General features: G+C 41.4%; 1 protein-coding gene and 1 long non-coding RNA gene across 5 annotated transcripts in view; one reads left to right on the forward strand and one right to left on the reverse strand.

Annotated features, from left to right (window-relative positions):
• The window catches only part of LOC148135381 (uncharacterized), a 293567-nt gene that overhangs the window by 207901 nt on the left and 65260 nt on the right, over window positions 1-20406 (forward strand). The window lies entirely within an intron of this gene.
• Window positions 9-16269, reverse strand: LOC148135386 (uncharacterized). 4 transcript variants are annotated; one of them, XR_015755158.1, is made up of 4 exons: window positions 15919-16269; window positions 15184-15291; window positions 8635-8727; window positions 9-120 (listed from the first exon to the last, which is right to left on the reverse strand). It is a non-coding gene; the product is annotated as an uncharacterized LOC148135386 (long non-coding RNA). The 4 variants fall into 4 exon arrangements; XR_015755159.1 differs by lacking the exon at window positions 9-120 and adding an exon at window positions 4825-6203; XR_015755160.1 differs by lacking the exon at window positions 9-120 and having other exon boundaries at window positions 6214-8701.

The raw sequence follows: 20406 nt of genomic DNA on the forward strand, positions 1-20406 counted from the left end.
CAGGAACAGTCAGCTTTGGGGAGAAAAGGTTCAGTCCCAGATACAGTTGGGGCTGGAGTGAGCTGGAGGCAGAGCTGGATGTTCAAAGTCATTGCCCTGCTCTGTCTGTCACTCCGTTTCCTTTGAATTAACACAGAATTTATCACTGTTAAAAAAAAACTCATCCATTTGAAATTGTGATTACATTTGTTGTCAAGTTACACAATCCGCTGGAACCTGACCGTGAGTGTTTTCTACGCTTGGGGCTGATGCAACTCATTCTCAATTGCACAGTTAAAGAGAAATGAAAAGAAAAAGTTTCTATGTCATACTTTTCCTGAGTCGAGAGTTGAGTCATGTCTTGAGTGTGGGATTAATATATTTCTGAGAATTTGATTGATAACTGTGGGCCCAGAGACCTATCGATAACTGCTTAGGCATCATGCAGCTTCATATAGGGATTTATAGCATTTCTCAGTGTTATGCGAATGCCTGTTAACCATCAACTGTTAGCATGCTATATATGTATCACTTTAACTCTGTATCTGTCGTGTCCATATTTGCACATTTTGCATTAACTCAACATCTGTCCATTCAGACTCTGCTCCTTTGTGTAATAGTCAATTAGTGTTACTTCAAGAGAGGTTTTATTCTGTATCCATCAAACACTGATGTAAGCAGTAAAACGTTACGCTATTCGCCAGCCACTTAGAAATATTCCTGCAATCTGTGTCCCTAGGAGAGGTGAGTTCTGTAGGTGCTGAGGATCAGAGGGCTTAAGCCTCAAACGTCGAGATAAAGGGCTTATGCCCGATACATTGATTCTCCTGCTCCTCGGATGCTACCTGACCTGCTGTGCTTTTCCAGCACCACACTCTCGACACCAATCTGTGCCCGTCTGTTTCTGGGATGTAAAGCATTTTTGTAAAGCCTATTTCACAGTCTTTACATGTCAGTATGTTACTGAACTGTAACTCGAACCTTTTTAAGTGTAACTTGTTTTACTCTGTAGGTGCAATCCATTGACATAAGAATGTGTTTCATGTAGTATCTACAATTTTGAATGTACCAGATACCACTTTGGACAGACTCAGGTAGGACTCACTACCCTTCACTCCTATACCCTATGAACATCAGCTTCTGCACACAGCCACCCAAGGCTGGAATCGAACCTGGGACCCTGTTGCTGTGAGGCAGCAGTACTAACCAGAGCCACCGTGCCACCCCAATAGCAGGGGTGGGATCTCCAGTGAGAATATGCCCAACCATTTTATACTTACAATGAGAGCCTATATATCAATCTGCAACTTGCAGATTCTGCCACGTGAATATGTGAGTACAGCTGTCACTCTCTCCCTGTCAGTTTCTGCGCTGTGCATACTTGAGTGAAGTTATCTGCCTGTACATGTTGGTTCCCACTCTCTGAATATGCGAGTAGAGGATTATTCTCTCCCAATAAGATTTTCGTATATGCATACTTGAGTGAAGTTATCACCCCATACCTGTTGGTTTCTGCGATGTAAATATGACAGTTTTTGCTCTGTGAATGTGATTGTTTAATTATCAATCTGTCCATGTCAGTTTCAGCATTGTTAAAATTTGAACATTGTTATCAATATCTATCTGCCATCTTCTGCCAAGTGAACATGTGGGGATCTGTATTGAAATGTACCTTTTGCTTTCTGCGGCATGAATGCATGAGTGTGGTTGTCAATCTTTCCCTGTCAGTTTCTGCTATGTCAATGTATGGTTTAGTTATCCATCTGTATTGATGAAGGGCTTTTCGCCAAAGCCGCAATTCTTCTGCTCCTTGGATGCTTCCTGACCTGCTGTGCTTTTCCAGCACCGCACTCCTGACTCTAATCTCCAGCATCTGCAGTCCTCACTTTCACCTATCCATCTGTACCTGTCAGTTTCTGATCTGTGAATATGGAAGTGTAGTTATTGATCTGACCATCAGTTTCTCCAATTTGAATATGACTGTCTAGTTATCTATCTCTCCCTGTCAGTTTCTGTGATGTAAAGATGACGGTCCAATTATCTATCTGCCCATCTCCCCAGAATATGAGTGTCATTATTAATCTCTACCTGTCAGCTTTTGCTATGTCAATGCGATGTTAGTTATAAGCTGCCTCATTAGGTTCGAGGTGAATGTAGTTACCAATATATGCCTGTCAGATTTTTCTCTGGGAATATGTGAGTATATTACCAAAATGTACCTGTCTGTTTCTGCAATGTGAATGTGTTTGTGCAATCATCAGTCTATCCCTGACAGCTTCAACTATATGAATGGATGAGTGCATCTGTACCTGAAAGTAGCTTTACCTGTCAGTTTGTGCTCTGTGAATAAGTGAGTGTAATTATATATTTGTCTCTGTTTAACAAGACACTTGCAGAAACTGCAGGAGCTCTTTTTACTTCAAATCTCTGTTACTCAACATGAATAAGATTTCATTGATTGCCATTCATAGCAGGATGGCATGGTGGCACAGTGGTACCAGGGACACAGATTCAATACCTTCATTAGGTGTGCGCAGTTTGCACGTTCTGCCCGTGTCTGCATGGGTTTCCTCTGGGTGCTCTTGTTTTTCTGCATGGTCCAAACATGTGCAGGTTTGCTGGATTAGCCATGGTAAATTGTCCTGTAGCCTTCAAGGATGTGCAGTGTCAGTGGGTTAACTATAAATGTGGAGTTATGGGGATAGGGTGGGGTCCATATCTGGGTGGGATCCGCTTTAGAGAGTTGTTGCAGGGGGATGGGCCAAATGATCTCTATCTGCACTAGAGAAATTCTATGTACTGTAAATGAAAGTGAGACTGTTTAATACCATTGTCAGTCTCTGACAATATGGAGCGGTTTGGACAATTTCCACAACTTTTATTTTATGGTATGGTTTATGATTGTAAGTTATATTCTGAAATTATTGTTCACACGTTTATAGCAAGACCACTTTATGAGAACTTTTTCATTCTGTGTCCAATAGTCTCTGGGGATCTGTCTGAATGTGTACCCTTTCATGTCAATATTTCATTTCCCTTTGGCCCACTTGAAAACAAAGTATTTATTCAGTCATTTTTGTAAGAGATGTGTTCTGTTTTCACTTTGTGGAAACAAATTAAATTGGAATATTTGTTTCAATCTGACACTTGGCCTGCTATCTAATTCCTCCAGTCTGGACAAACAGAATTGATACATGAATTACATACAGTCAGAGTCAGACAGCAAGTTTAAACCATGGTGAGATAATTGGATGAATACTTAATCTGAATGTTTATTTACTTCTTTCCCTACTTAACTGGAATATATTGTGACCATGCAAAAGGGGGTTCAGTATTTCTGAATAAACAAGTGGAGTTTACTTTTTGACCAATGTGATACCATGCATGTAAATTTGATTAGAAGTGCAGTTGTACACTGGGACTGACATATTTCACTCTTACGCTGTCCTGTTTAACTTCATTAATAAATGCTAGCTCTCCCAACCATGTGACCCTTGTGGGCATGATTTTTCTATTTTTGCTGGTGGACCTACTAACCTGACAGTATTTATGTGCTTTGCAAGTTATTCTATACCCACTGTGTATCGGCACTATCTCATTTTTTGATGCGTCCAGAAATCAGTTTCCTTCACACCCTTCATTACATGAATAAGGGCAACACCTGGCGCAGTCAGCAACTATTTGCTCTGCTCTTCCATTCACTTGTACGGCTTGTATACTTGGGAATTACTATCTACCTGTCAGTCTAGGCTATTCAATGGGACTGGTCCTTCAAAACTCTGCTCAGATGAGACAGGCTGCCACAGAATAGAGCCACGTTGTCTAGTGAAGAACTTAGAAACTAAACTTTAATGTTGACTACTCAGGCCGTTCTCCATTGTGTATACACACAGATTTTATATATAAAAACTATTTTTTATACATTACAGTTATTACACAGGGAGGATGCCCATATCACTTGACCCTGCTTCAGTCTTCCTGTGTTGTGTTACTGAGCAGTTTAAATGTTTGCTTAAAGTGGACAGCCAGTTAGCAGAGTGGGACAGGAGAGAGTTCTCAGTTCATGTTTTCTGAAGTGAATGGGAAAGATCTTATTTTCTGTAATTGTTTGTATCTGTAGGATTCACAGACAAGTAAAACTGTAACACATTGCCACAGAAACGAGTCTGTGCTGTTCTTAAAAGTCAAGGTGGGAAAAGCAATGGACTTTTGCAAATCTGATAGCGTGTAATCTAACTGGGTGTCGTGGTATCAAGGTCTGGCCTTCAGAGTGTCATACAGTTGTCCAGCACAGAAACAGGTCCTTTGGTCCAAGCTGTTAGTGCTGACCAGAGATCCTCATCTGACCAAGTCCCATTTGCCAGCATTTGGTCTGTCTCCCTCTAAACTCTTCCTATTTATGTACCGATCCAGGTGCCTACATAAGGTTGTAATTGTACCCACCACCTCCACTTCCTCTGGTAGCTCATTCCATACAAGCACCACCCTCTGCAATGATAAAGTAACCCCACCAGTGATTTTTAAATCTTTTCCCTCTCACCTTAAACCTATGCCCTCTATTTTTGAACTCAACAATATTAGAAAAAAGACCTTGCATATTCACCCTCTCAATGTCACTCATGATTTTATTAACCTCAATAAGGTCATACCTCAGCCTCAGGCAGTCCAGGGAGAAAAAAAGCAACAGCCTATTTGGCCTCTCCCCATAACTCAAATCCTCTAGTCCTGGCAACAAAATATACTGATGGGAGTAGTGCAGTTGATGTAGTTTACATGGACTACAGTAAAGCCTCTTTAGGAACATAATCCCCGACCAGAGATGAAAGACTCAGGAGGCAGGTAGGATTCAGGCAAGTGGTAGGTGTTTATTCAAGCAGAAACCAGTTAATGCAGGGAGAGGGCCAAAGGATCTTCCCCTGAGACTGGCCTCGGAGGAGAGATCTATGGTACACACTGATTTTACAATAAAAAAAGCAGTATCTTTTGTACACATTCTGTAAACAATCACACACAACATGATTAATATGTTCCTCCCTCTTACTTTGCATACCGTATCCTATGAGACACCTAATCAATGATAGACATCCATTGGACAGCTCCAGGTTTACATTATCTCAAGGTGATTAGCAGATACTGTAATCACTCGGCCTTGGGATTTTTCTATGTCTCCTATTTGTTCATATTCCAGAGTTACTTGCTATACTCCTTCAGGTTTCTGTCAATCTAGCTTATCTTGAGGGACACCCTGAATGCTGTTATTCATTGTATTTAATTTTAATCAAATTCTATTGCTCCTTTTACATGCCCCTTATTATATATGGAGAAAAAAACCCAAAAACAGTTAATTTTGCATTACTTGCTATAAATTTGTAATTTTAATTTCTGTTATAAAGTTAGTTAAAATGTGTAAAGTCACACAGTTAAGAAACTGAGTAGTATAAGATAACTTTAGCTGTTGCCCCCTCAGTTGTTTTAGGGGATTAATGGGCTGTATCTAACATCTGGTGCCTGTTCATTTACTGGCACAATTCCCTTTCATTTAATGTGGCTGCAGTTACTCGTTCATCAGACCTTAGGTCTGCTGGTCAGAACTGTTTCGAATGGGAACAGGCTTTTTACTGTCCTCTGAGTGGCTTGTTCAATGGTATCATTATGCCTCAGTGTGTGTGAACAGGCTGATGTGCTTAGTTTCGGTCATTGTGTTTCATGTCCTGCTATTTAATTCTACTTTCCACTTATCAGCCAGTTTGTGTTAACAGATATGGGCCACTCTATTCTGGCAGGTACAGGCCACCCCGACAGCCTTTGACAAAGTCGCATATAAAAGACTGGTCTAAGATTGGCTCTTGGAGTCTTAAGCAAACTGGATTTGAAATTAGCTTGCAGACAGGATGCAAAGTGTGAAGGTGATGGGTTGTGTTTGTGATTGGAAGCCTGTGACCAGCAGTGTCCCACAGGGATCAGTGCCGGGACACTTGCTGTTCATTACGTACATTAACGCCTTGGATGTGAATGTAGAATGTATAATTACTATATTTATAGATGAGATTTTAGTGTGGAAGTGCAAAATGTGTTGGTGCAGGCTTGGAGGGCAAAGGGCATGTGACTGTGCTGTACTGTTCGTTCTTCTTCGACATGAAAATTGGCAGCACTTGTTGATAGTGAGGGGGATGGTCTCAGGCTACAGTATGAGTACCACCGGCAGAACAATGGCTCTGATATTCCTGATAAGTGTGAGATAATGTATTTTAGGAGGTCTAATAAGGGAAAGAATTACATAATGATGGGTAAGTCCCTAGGGAGTACTGAGGAACATAGGGACCTTGGTATACAAGTCTATAGATCCCAGAAGGAAACAGCACAGGCAGACAGGCTGCTGAAGAAGGCATACAGAATGCTGGCCTTTATTACCTGAGCTGTACAATTTAAAAGCAAGGCACTCTTACAACAACTTTATAGAACATTGATTAGGCCAAAGATGGAATATTGTGCGCAGGTCTGACTGCCACCCTATTAGAAGGATGTGACTGTACTGGAGAGGGTGCAGTGGGTTGGAAAGTCACCGTTATGAGGGAAGACTGGATAGGCTGAGTTTTGTTTCCTTGGAGCAGAGGAGGCTGAGGGAGGATCTAACTGAAGAATACCAGATTATCAGAAATGTAGGCAGAGTAAATTGAGAGAATCTTTCTCCCCGTGACCGATATGTCTAAATCCAGAGGGCACATGTTGAAGTTTAAGAGAAAACAGCTTAGAGGAAATATGAGAAAAATATTTTGACCCAGAGGGTGGGTAAAGTTTGGAACGTTCTGCCTGAGAGGATGGTTGGGTACTCGCACAGCATTTAAGCAGCATCTGGACGTGCCTTTAATAAGCCAGGGTAGAGTCAGCTATGGGCCAAGTGCCCATGGGATGAATGCAGTTTGGTGTTTGTTGAACATCATGGACATGGTGGGCCAAAGGGCCTGTTTCTACACTGTACGACTCTATATCTCAATAATGTCCTTGTAAATCTTTACTGTACCACCTCAAGTTTAACAACATCCTTTCTGTAGCAGGTTGATGAGAATTATACACAATCTCCTAAAAGTGGCTTCACCAATATCCTGCACTGCCACCTGATGACTTCCCAACTCCTACACTCAATATTCTGAACAATGAAGGCAAGCATGCCAAAGGCCTTCTTCACCGCCCTGTCAATCTGCAATTACTTTCATGGACTGGGAGGTGCCAGTGTTGGACTCGGGTGGACAAAGTGAAAAATGACACAACACCAGGTTTTCGTCCAACAGGTTTATTTGGAAACACTAGCTTTTGAAGCACTGCACCGTCATTGGGTGGTTGAAGGAGGAACAGTGCTTTGAAAGCTAGTGCTTCCAAATAAACTTGTTGGAGTACATTCAAGGAAATCTTCACCGGCACACTGAGGTTTCTTCGTTCAGCAACACTCCCCAGTGTCCTACCATTAAGTGTGGAATTCATGCCTTGGTTTGCTTTATCAAAATGTATGTAAACTAAACTACAACTGCCACTGCTCAGCCCACTGACCCACCTGACAAGAGGGATACTTAGTAAGTATGCAGATGACACCAAAATTGGAGGTGTAATGGACAATGAAGAAGACTACCTCGGATTACAACAGGATTTTGATCAGATGGGCAAATGGGCTGAGAAGTGGCAGATGGAATTTAATTTAGATAAATGTGAGGTGCTGCATTTTGGGAAAGCAAATCTTATCATTAAGTGTATAAGTCTTGCTAAGGTCCTAGACAGTGTTGCTGAACAAAGAGACTTGGAGTGCAGGTTCATAGCTCCTTGAAAGTGGAGTTGCAGGTTGATAGGAGAGTGAAGGCAGCGTTTGGTATGCTTTCCTTTATTGGTCAGTGAATTGATTACAGGAGTTGGGAGATCGTGTTGCGGCTGTACAGGACATTGGTTAGGCCACTGTTGGAATATTGCATGCAATTCTAGTCTCCTACCTATTGGAAAGATATTGTGAAACTTGAAGGGGTTCAGAAAAGATTTACAGGAATGTTGCCAGGGTTGGAGTATTTGAGGTATCGGGAGAGGTTGAGTAGGCTTAAGGCTGTTTTCAGAGGGGCAACCTAATAGAAGTTTATAAAATCATGAGAGCTATGGATAGGATAAATAGACTACATTTATTCCCTGGGGTAGGGGAGTTCAGAGCAAGAGGGCATAGGCTTAGAGTTAGAGGGGAAGATTTAAAAGGGATCTGGAGGGCAATTCTTTCAATGTGACGTAGTGTGTGTATAGAATGAGCTGCCAGAGAAATTGGTGGAGACTGATACAATTACACCATTTAAAAGGCACCTGGATGGATACAGAACAGGAAGGGTTTAGAGGGATATGGGTCATGTGCTGGCAAACGAGACTGGATTAGTTCAGGATATCTGGCTGCCATGGATGAGTCCAGCCGAAGTATCTGTTTCTGTGCTGTATAAATCTATGACTGTATGGCTGTGAATAATAACATTTATTGGAAATGAGGCGATGTGCATGGAGAATGGAGAGAGATTAAAAAATTGTAATTCCTTGGTGGTATTTGACTCTGTTTGAAATTGAGATGAATGTGCATCTAATTCAAACTGCTCTGTGACTGTGGAAAGGAAGTTCTTTAGTCTGACAACGGTAACATACCAGCTGTTTGTCCGTAGGAACTGATCACACCCCGAGGGATATATGTCTTGGTCCTTCAAGTATTTGTCTGGAGGCAGACACAAGAGACATCTCCTGTAAATCAACATTAAGTTTGGCAGTATCAAACCTTTGAATGTAACATTCATTTAATAATCATTAGGCTGTTTTTCTTTCAAACCGGCAAGTCCAACAGAACCACAGGTCTGATTCTATTCTTGGCCTGAGCTGCTCTTATTCTGGTGATTGTAATAAAAATATCTATACCAATTCACTGAGAACCAGATACTAACCAACACCTCCACAGCTCCACAATAGGGCTACCCAATACAAGTGCGTATCTGGATCTGAGTGTTTCCTTATCAATCCATACCTGTCAGTTCCTGCGAGGTGAATGTGGAAGTACTGCTGTTAACCTGTACCTGTCAGTATAAGCTGTGCAAATGTGTGAGTGAATGTAGTTATCAATCTGTCCCTGTCACACTCTGGTAAATAGATTTACATTTTGGCATTGCAGAGACTGACAGGGACAGATTAATAACTACACTCACACATTCACATAGCATAAAATGACAGGTATAGATTGATAACTAAACTCATATATCCACACTGAATAAACTTGCAGGGACTGGTTGTTAAATACATTTTATATAAATAGAATCAGTCCCTATGTGTTTCACTGATGGGGATGAGAGAGTTTGGTCATCAATATGTACCTGTCAGTTACTGCCCTGTGAATGTGTGAGTTTACATACCAATCTGTCCTGAACAGTTTCTACTTTGTGTCTGAGAGTGTAATTATCAACCTTGACCTGTCAGTTTCAGCTATGAGAACACGTGTGTTATTATCAGTATCTACCTGTCAGTTTCTGCTGTATGAATCTTAAATGCAGTCACCAAATTGTACCCATCAGTTTCTTCTGTGTGAATGTAGATATTGATCTCTATTTGTTTGCTTTAGCTATACCAATGTGTGAATGCAATTATCAAACAGTACCTGTCAGGTTTTGCTATTTGACACCAGAGTGTCTTTGTCAATCTGTTTCTACCACGTCAATTTGAGAGTTGATACCAACCTGTCCCTGTCAGTTTATTTCCTGTCAATATGTGAAAACAGTTACTGATCAGTACCCATCAGATTCTGCTGCGAATATGGGTGTATTAATCAAACCGTAGTGGTCAGTTTCAGCGATGTGAATGTGGGAGTACAGTTATTATTTTCTACCTGTCAATTTCTTCTTTGTCAGAGTGAGTGTAACTCAATCTGTACCTTTCAGACTCTGCTGTGTGAATAGATAAATAGAGTTATCAATCTGCAGCTCTCAGTTTCTGCTTGGCTCATATGTTTGTAATTGTCAATCTATCCCTGCTATGTGAATGTGAGCGCTGAGTTTTCATCTGTTGCTATCAGCTTCTGCTTTGTGAACGTGAGAGTTTAGTTATCAATATTACCCTGTCAGACTCTGTAATTCCAGTGTTTTGAGTGTATTTACTCATCTTTTCTTGTCAGTTTGTGTGACTGTAGTTTTCAGCCAGTGCCCCTCAGATTCTGCTATATGAACATGAGACTGCAGTTATTCATTTAATTTGATCATTTTTATCACATGTCCTGAGATAAATTGAAAAGTATTATTTTGTGCACCTTACAGGTAGATCATCTCATCCAAAGTCCACCCAGAATACAGTGTTAAAGCTGCAGAAAAGGTGCAGACAGAGATTAGCATCAAAATTTAGAGGTCCGTTCAAAAGTCTAATAATAGCGGAGAAGCATTTGCTGAATCTGTTGGATGGTGTATGCAAACTTCTGTATTTTCTACCTGACAGACCAGGGTGAATGATATAACTGAGGTCAGATGGGTCTTTCATGGTGTTTGCTTTCCCGAGACAGGGGGAAGTGGAAATGTAGCCTCTGGATGGAAGGCTGCTTTCAGTGATGGACTGGGCTGAGTCACAACTCTCTGTAGTTTCTTGTGGTCTTGGGCAGAACAGAAGCCATACTACGCTGTGACACATCCAAATAGGATGCTTTCTGTGGTGCATCTGTAAAAATTTGCAAGAGTCTTTATGAACATGCTGAATTCCCTTAGCCATCTGAGGAAATCAGCTTGGTGAACGTCATCAAGTCATCGTCATTGAGGTGTACAGCACAGTAACAGACCCTTCAGTCCAACTTTTCCCTGCCAACTAGATATCCCAACCCAATCTAGTCCCACCTGGCAGCACCCAGCCCATATCTCTCCAAATACTTCCTATTCATACACCCATCTCGATGCCTTTTAAATGCTGCAATTGTACTAGCCTCCACCACTTCCTCCTGGCATGTCATTCCATACAAGTACCACCCTCTGCATGAAAACGTGCCCCTTAGGTCTCTTTTATATCTTTCTCCTCTCACCCTAAACCTATGCCCTCTAGTTCTAGACTCTCCCACCCCAGGGAAAAGATTTTGTCTATTTATCCTATCCATGCCCCTCATGATTTTATAAAGCTCTATAATGTCACCCCTCAGCCTCTGATGCTCCAGGGAATACAGCCCCAGCCTGTTCAGCCTCTCCCTATAGCTCAAATCCTGGCAACATCCTTGTAAATCTTTTCTGAACCCTTTCAAGATTCACAATATCATTCCTATAGGAAGGAGACCAGAATTGCATGCAATATTCCAACAGTGACCTAACCAATGTCCTGTACAGCTGCAAGGTGACCTTCCAACAACTGTACTCAATACTGAATGTGTTTGGGTAATTGTCAATCTAAGTCTGCCAGGTTCTGCTATGTGAATATGAGAATTTACTTTTTAATAGTCCCTTTCAGTTTTTGCTTCATGAATGTTTTGTTTAGTTAAGAACCCTTCCCGGTCAGGCTCTGTAATGTAAACGTGAGTACATTTGCATGACAGATTTTTTTTTTGAACATGTGAATGTGGTTATCAATTTTCCCTGGTGGTTTCTGCTCTGTGAATATGAAAATGTAGTTATTAATCTCTAAATGAAAACTAAAAGAACTGCAGATGCTGGAAATCAAAAACTAAAACAAATTGCTGGAAAAGCTCAGCAGGTCTGACAGAGTCTGTGGACAGAAATCAGAGTTAAAATTTCCAGTCTAGTAACCCTTCCTGTGAAGTGTTATTAATCTGTTCCAGTAAGTTTTGATGATGAGAATGTAGTTATCAGTCTTCCTCTGAAATTTCCTGCTATGTGCACATGTGTATGATTGACCAATCTGTCCCTGTTATATTCTGCTTTGGTATCTCAGGATGGAGTTATGAATCTGTATCTGTCAGCATCTTATTTATAAATGTGCAAATGCATTAAGCAGATTGTAGTTGTGTGTGTGTGTGTACGCACGCACACACACACATCTATATTTATGTATCATTCTCTCCCTTTCAGTTTCTGCAGAGTGAATATGTGAAAGCAGCTATCAATCTACACCTGTCAGATTCTGTTATGTCCACATGAGTGTTTTGGAATTGATCCATACTTGTCAGTTTCTGCTGTGTGACTGAGAGAGTCAAGTACACAATCAGTACCAACTACTTTCAACTCTTTTATGTATGAAAGTTGCTTAATTCTCTGGCAGCCAATAATATTCTAAGATTCGATTCCAGCCCCAGGCGACTGTCTGCGTGGAGTTTACATATTCTCCCCGTGTCTGTGTGGGTTCCCTCTGGGTGCCCCGGTTTCCTCCCATAGTCCAAAGAACAGGTTAGGTGAATTGGCCATGCTAAATTGCCCATAGTGTTCAAGGATGTTTGGGTTGGGTGCATTAGTCAGGGGTAAATGTAGAGTGATAAGGGAATGGCCCTGGTTGAGATAATCTTCAGAGGGTCGGTGTAGACTTGCCAGGCTGAACATTCTGTTTTGAAACCTTATGGATTCTAATTCTAACTAAAAGACTATACCTGAAAGTTTCTGCTAGATGAACTATTAAATAGAAATTGATTAGTTATTAACCTCTCCCCATTAGTTTCTGATTTGATAACGTATGAATGCATTTATCAATCTGAATCTGCTATTTTTTGTAATATGAATATGGGAGTACAGTTACTGTTCTATGCCTGGAGACATAGGAGTGGAGGCTAGGAAACTTCGGGAAATATATATTGACATCTTGAAAAATATTTGATATCAGTCCACATGCCAAAATAGGAGGTGTTAGAGATATTAAAGAAGACATAAAGGTGTATCAAACTCTCAGACCTGATCAAGTATATCCCATGATGTTGTAGGAAGATGTATTGGTAATTTGAATAAATAATATTGTTTTCTAACTTTTTTTAGAATATCTCATAGGGAGGGTCAATCTATCCCTATCAGTTGTTGCAATATGAATGTGTGACTGTGGTTATAAATCTGTACCTGTCCATTTCTATGTGAATATGTGGGTGCAGTTTCTGCAATGTGAATGAGAGTATAGTTATCAGTCTCTAGCTGTCAGCTTCTCCAACATCTATATGTGATGTTAGTTATGGAGCTGATAATTTCTGTCATATGAATGAGTGAGTGAGTGTCATCATCAATCTGTCCCAGTTACTGCAATGTGAATGGGTGAGAGTAGATATCAAGCTGTAACTGTTTCTGCCATGTGAATATGAGTTGAATGTGAGAGTGTAGTTGTCAGGCTTTGTTTGTCAAACTGAATATGTTATCGATCTACACTTGTCAGATTCTGCTGTGCTTTATGCAATATGAAACTGAGTGTTATTGCTACTCTGTTCCTGTCAGTTTCTGCTTTGTGGATATGATACATTTGTTATCAAGCTTTCTCCGTCAATAACTACCTCTGTCAGTCACTACAATGTGAATGTCAGGGTGCATTTACTAATTTGTTCCTATCAGTTTCAGCTCTGTGTATTTAAGTGTGCTGTTATTAATCTGTAACTCTCAGCGTCTGCCATGTGAATGTGTGAGTGCATTTATCCTATCAGCTTCTGTGTTGTGAATATGTGAATGTGCTTACCAATTTGTACCTGCTAGTTCTGATATGTAAATATCGTTCTCAATTTCTCCTTGTCCATTTCTCCTATTTGTGTTACAATGTGCAGTTAGCAATCTGTACATGAATGTTTCTGCAATGTGAACATCAGAATATAGTTACCAATCTGACTGCTCTGTAAATGTATAAGTACAGTCACCAAACTGTGCATGCCAGTTTCTGCTTTGTGACTCTGAATTTAGATATTAATCTTTGCCTGTCAATTTCAGCTATGTGAATGTGTGAGTGCATTTATCAATATGTACCTGTTAGTTTCTGCTCAGTGCATTTGATTTGAGTTATAGATTGTGTAATGGAAAATTAAAGGGTTTTCCAACTTCTGTAGTGCAGACTCGAACTGGCAGGAATGATACCATGGGCTACTCTTCAGGATATCATCAGTTTTTCCTCAATGCATAGCTACTTTTGTGAATAATGTTGAGAAATGGATAAGTGTTACATTCCTTTGGTAGTGTCAAAAGGAAAAGGGAACAAACAAATAAATTGTATTGTAGCCGACTGACCACAATGTTCCTGCTACAGGAAAGAGAATTGGCTAGTTCTATTGTGAGTGTTACATAATCCTGCTTTGTGGTATGATGGTGCAAGCCATTAGCAGTCCTCTCCTGGTGCTCTATGGATCAATGAGAAAAGCGTATGACTTGTATTTTTGTCATACAGGGAGAAGATTTAAATCATTCAGGCAAATTTATTGAATGTGGTTGAACTCTTCTTGCAAAAAAAAAGAGAATTTACAAATTCCAAGACTGGCTAAATTTCTTTGTTTAATTAAAGGGTGATGACTTGATTATATTGTTAAATTGACAATATGACATTCGATTTTCTTGCTTTTTTGTGATATTTCATAGGTGGGGTATTTGGGATTCTTTGTAGAAGATTAAAGTGAATTTGGAGACCAAGTTACACATTTTTAAGAAAAAAATTAATACAGGGCAGTGTGAAAATGTAATTTCTATCCCTGCAAGGTGAATATGTTGAGAATGATGTTGAGATCAAGGTGGGGTTGGCAGCTCCTCTGCTGCCATAACACACTTATTGAAATGGAATGCTGCCTGAATGGGATTTAGTTGCTTGTTTTTGTGAAAACATTTTGTATATATTCTTTTCCGTTTCCTACAGTGTAAATGTATGTACATCGCTGTTAGTCTCTGTATCTTGTGTGTTGATATGGTGGTTCAATCTGAATCAATCAGTACCTTTGTGTAGGTGTGCATGGTCTCAGTAATGATTCACTACTCGTCACATATGGCTGTTGAAACTATGTAAAAGCATGATGTCATTGTTTATCCAGTTTGTGACATTTAAAATGCCCTTTTAAAATGTAAACTTGATTTAGTACACCAATTGTCTACTTTAAACAACCAGTCATTTTCTAACATGCTGTGAATGTTCATGGCCTGTGAATCATATTAATTGAAACCAGCAAGATGTCTATGGAGAATGCAGTTGAGTCTGACTGTTTGCTTGTTTGGATATATCTCTAGAAATTGAGGTCAAACTAAGTCTGATCCAATCTGCTCTGTGCCTGGGGAAAGGATGTTCCCTGCTTTGACATACCTGATGCTTGTTCGAAGCAGCTGATCACACTTGGCATTGTACTGAGGAAATATGACATTGTCTTCATCATTCAAATATTTGCTTGGAGGAAAACAGAAGATTTTTCAGCTGTAAAGCAACATAAGTTAGGCAAGATTAAACTGATCAGTCTGGCAGTCAGTTAATAATCATTAGGGTATTATCAAACCTAGCAATTCAAACAGAACCAGGTTTCGATTTCACTATTTCCCTCAGTGGCTCCTGGTCTCCGTTTCTTTTATTTGCAACTTTGTGACAATTGGGTGAGATCCTGAACTAACATCTGCACGCCTCCATGAACGGGAATTCCTGAAGCAGCTGCAATGCATCAATAGCAAGCTGAGAATGCAGTAAATGTTGAAGGAAAGGACAAGGGACGCTATGTCTCATGCTTTACTCGAAACTTCAAATCTGTTCACTCTAATACATGTCCTTTATAGGATTGTCACAAAAGGTCTGTGCTTCCATTATTCACCGCCCAATATCAACAAACAGCTTGAAACAGAAGCCAAACAGAATTCCCATCAGTGTTTAGGGGATTGCAAACCACAAGAATGTCCCACAGCAGCTTCTTCCCGCTCTGCCTCCCTCAGCAGGCCCACACACAGCCCGAGAAAGGCCTCTCTCTTCCCCCCAGCCCGCTCACTCCAAGTTCCGGGACCAGTTCCTGCTCCGCTCGGCCTCTTACAAACAGCCCCCGGTTCTCCCTGAACTCACCCCGAATCAATCCCGGTCTCGGAGCCCCCTCTGTGTCCCAGGCTCCCATCCCGATGTGCTGCTGGAAGGAGCCTGCTGTTCCCTCGCTTCCCTGGGCGCTGATCTCTCCATTGCGGTCTGTTTCAAACAAACCTCTTGCACTCACTGAGTAAATGCTCCTCAATGGCAGCGCTGGGGGAGGGCCTCACGCATGCGCTCCTCTGGTCAGGAACAATCAGCTTTGGGGTTGCAAGAATAAATCATTGACAATAAACTGACAGTGACAGCAGCAGTGCTAACCCCAGACCCAGTATTGGGGATCAGGGTCAAAGCACAAATATTAGGACCAAAAAAAGGAGAAACTAAATGCGCATGGATTTTTTTTAGAGCAGAGGTGACTGAGGTGGGGGCACATGATTGTGGTGTGAAAGATTATGAGGCGTATGGAGATGGTGAATGTAGAGAAGCTGTTTCCCTTGTTTGAGCGATTACTCACAATTTGTGCTTGGGTTAGGGTATGGTAAAGCATAAGCATTCTCACTATGGTGTAGCTTAGGGGGTACATATATTGAGGGAAGTTCAGAAAAATCTTTTTCACCCAGCAACTGGTGGAAATCTGGAAGATACTATTTGGATGAACACTTGAAATTTCATACCATCTAAGGATATGGGACAAGTGCAGGAAATTAGCAAACCTTTGGTGGTAGCTATTGTGGGTGCAGACACGATGCCTGAAGGGCTTTTCTGTGTTGTATGTCAGCGTTTGCTCTGTGTATCTCAAGAGTGCAGTTATTAATCTGTACGTCACTCTCTGATTTATGACTATGTAATGGCATTTATCATGACATCTATCAGGTGTTTGCTGTGGTATATATGAGAGTCTAGTTATCAACCTGTAACTTTCAGGTTGTAGAGTCATACAGCCTTTGATCCAACTAGTCCACACTGACCAGATACCCTAAACTAAACAAATCTCATTTACTAGCAAAGAATCATATAGCATATAGAGTCATATAGCAAGAATCATATAGAGTCATATAGCATGGAAACAGAGCCTTCGGTCCAACCCATCCATGCCGACTAGATAGCCCAACCCAATCCAGTCTCACCTGCAAGCACCCAACTCATGTCCCTCCAAACCCTTCCTATTCATATACCCATCCAAATGCCTTTTAAATGTTGCAATTGTACCAGCCTCCACCACTTCCTCTGGCAGCTCATTCCATACACGTACCACCCTCTGTGTGTAAAAGTTGCCCTAAGGTCTCTTTTATATCCTTCCCCTCTCACCCTAAACCTATGCCCTCTAGTTCTGGACTCCCCAACCCCAGGGAAAAGACTTTGCCTATTTACCCTATCCATGCCCCTCATAATTTTGTAAATCTCTATAAGGTCATCCCTCAGCCTCTGATGCTCCAGGGAAAACAGCCCCAGCCTGTTCAGCCTCTCCCTATAGCTCAAATCCTCCAACTCTGGCAACATCCTTGTAAATCTTTTCTGAACCATTCCAAGTTTCACAACATCTTTCCAATAGGAAGGAGACCAGAATTGCAAACAACATTCCAACAGTGGCCTAACCAATGTGCTGTACAACAGCAACATGACCTCCTAACTCCTGCACTCACTCTGACCAATAAAAGAAAGCGTACCAAACACCATCTTCACTATCTATCTACCTGTGACTCCACTTTCAAGGAGCTATGAACCTGCATTCCAAGGTCTCTTTGTTCAGCAACATTCCCTAGGACCAGACCATTAAGTGTATAAATCCTGCTAAGATTTGCTTTCCCAAAATGCAGCACCTCGCATTTATCTGAATTCAACTTCATCTGCCACTTTTCAGCCCATTGGCTCATCTGGTCCAGATTCTGGTGTAATCTGAGGTAACCCTCTTCGCTGTCCACTACACCTCGAATTTTGGTGTCATCTGCAAACTTACTAATTGCACCTCTTATGCTCACATCCAAATCATTTATGTAGAGGGCCCAGTACCGATCCTTGTGGCGCTCCACTGGTCACAGGCCTCCAGTCTGAAAAACAACACTCCACCACCACCCCCTGTCTTCTAACTTTGAGTCAGTTATGTATCCAAATGGCTAGTTCTCCCTGTATTCCGTGAGATGTAACCTTAGTAACCAGTTTTCCATGGGGAACCTTGTTGAACGCCTTACTGAAGTCCATATAGATCACATCTACACTCTGCCCATATCATATCCTCTTTGTTCCTTCTTCAAAAAACTCAATCAAGTTTGTGAGACATGATTTCCCACGCACAAAACCATGTTGACTATAACTAATCAGCCCTTGCCTTTCCAAATACATGTAAATCCTGTCCCTCAGGATTTCCTCCAGCAACTTGCCCACCACCGACATCAGGCTCACTAGTCGATAGTTCCCTGGCTTGTCCTTACCACCATTCTTAAACAGTGGCACCATGTTAGCTAACCTCCAGTATTCCGGCACCTCACCTGTGACTATCAATGAAACAAATATCTCAGCAAGAGATCCAGCAATCACTTCTCTAGCTTCCCACAGAGTTCTAGGGTACACCTGGTACTGGGGATTTATCCACCTTTAAGCATTTCAAGACATCCAGCTCTACCTCTTCTGTAATATGGACATTTTTCAAAGATGCCGCCATCTATTTCCCTACATTCTATATCTTCCATGTGTTTTTCCATAGTAAATACTGATGCACAATGCTGGTTTAGTATCTCCTGTATTTTCTGTGGCTCCACACAAAGGCCGCCTTGCTGATCTGTAAGGGGCCCTATTTTCTCCCTAGTTACCCTTCTGTCCTTAATATATTTGTAAAAACTCTTTGGATTCTCCTTAATTCTATTTGCCAAAGCTATCTTATGTCCCTTTTTTGCCCTCCTGATTTCCCTCTTAAGTATACTCCTACTGCCTTTATACTCTTCTAAGTATTCACTCGATGATGGAAATGTGTTGCTGGAAAAGCGCAGCAGGTCAGGCAGCATCTAGGGAACAGGAGAATCGACGTTTCGGGCATTAGCCCTTCTTCAGGAAGAAGGGCTAATGCCCGAAACGTCGATTCTCCTGTTCCCTAGATGCTGCCTGACCTGCTGCGCTTTTCCAGCAACACATTTCCATCTCTGATCTCCAGCATCTGCAGACCTCACTTTCTCCTCTAAGTATTCACTCGATCTAGCCTGTCTATACCTTAACCAAACCTTCAATTTCTTTAGTAATCCAGCATTCCCTATGCATACCAGCCTTTCCTTTCACCCTAACAGGAATATACCTCCTCTGGATTATAAATTTGGCATATATCCCTTCAAATTCTTCCGGATCATTTACCCATCTCTGCTCCTTTTAAATGTTGGCTGAAAATGTGTTGCTCTTCAGGAGGGCTTCATTCCTGAAGAAGGGCTCATGCCCGAAACGTCGATTCTCCTGCTCCTTGGATGCTGCCTGACCTGTTGCGCTTTTCCAGCAACACATTTTCAGCTCTGATCTTCAGCATCTGCAGTCCTCACTTTCTCCTTTTAAATGTTGTAATTATTCCCACCTTCATCACTTCCTTTGGAAGCTCATTCCATATGCACATCACTCTCTGCCTAAAAAGTTTGTTCCTCAGGTTATTTTTTAAATCTTTGCCCTCTCACCTTAAACCTATGCCCTGTATGCTCCCCCACCCAAGGAAAAAGACCTTGGCTTTTCATCCTATCGATGCCCTCATGATTTTTTAAGCACCTGTAAAAATCACCCCTCAGCTTCCGAGGCTCCAGGGAAAATAGCCCCAGCTTATTCAGCCTCTCCCGATAATTCAAACCCTCTAATCCTGGTAACAACTCTGTCAATTTTTTGCACCCTCTTAAGATTAACAACTTCCTTCCTATAGCAGTGTGACCAGAATTGTACACATTGCTCTAAAAGTGTCCTAACCCATGTCCAGTGCAGCCCTAACATGATGTCCCAGCTACTAAACTCAGTGCACTTACCAAAGGAGACAAGCATGCCAAACACCTTTTTTACAACCTTATCTAATCGCCACTCGGAAAAAGACTTTCACTGTCTACCCTATCTAATCCTCTGATCATCTTGAATGTCTCTATCAAATCCCCTCTTAGCCTTCCTCTTGCCAATGAGAACAGGTTCAAGTCTCTCAACCTTTCGTCATAAGACCTTCCCTCCAGACTAGGCAACATCATGGTAAATCTCCTCTACACCTTTTCCAATGACTCCACGTCCTTCCCAAAATATGGGAACCAGAACTGTACACAACATTCCAAGTGTGACCGCATCTGCGTTTTGTATAGTTGCAGCATGATATTGCAGTTCTGGAACTCAATCCCTCTACGAATGAAACCTGACACATCGAATGCCTTCTCAACAGCATTATCCACCTGGGTGGCAACTTTCAGGGATCTATGTACATGGACTCCAAGATCCCTCTGCACATCCACCCTACCAAGAATCTTTCCATCGACCCAGTACTCTGCTTTCCTGTTATTCTTCCCAAAGTGCATCACCTCACATTTAGCT

Source organism: Chiloscyllium plagiosum, unplaced genomic scaffold (genome assembly GCF_037043375.1).
Source record: "Chiloscyllium plagiosum isolate Xiang-an unplaced genomic scaffold, Cpla_swu_hap1 HiC_scaffold_49, whole genome shotgun sequence".
Taxonomy (NCBI): Eukaryota; Metazoa; Chordata; class Chondrichthyes; order Orectolobiformes; family Hemiscylliidae; genus Chiloscyllium; species Chiloscyllium plagiosum.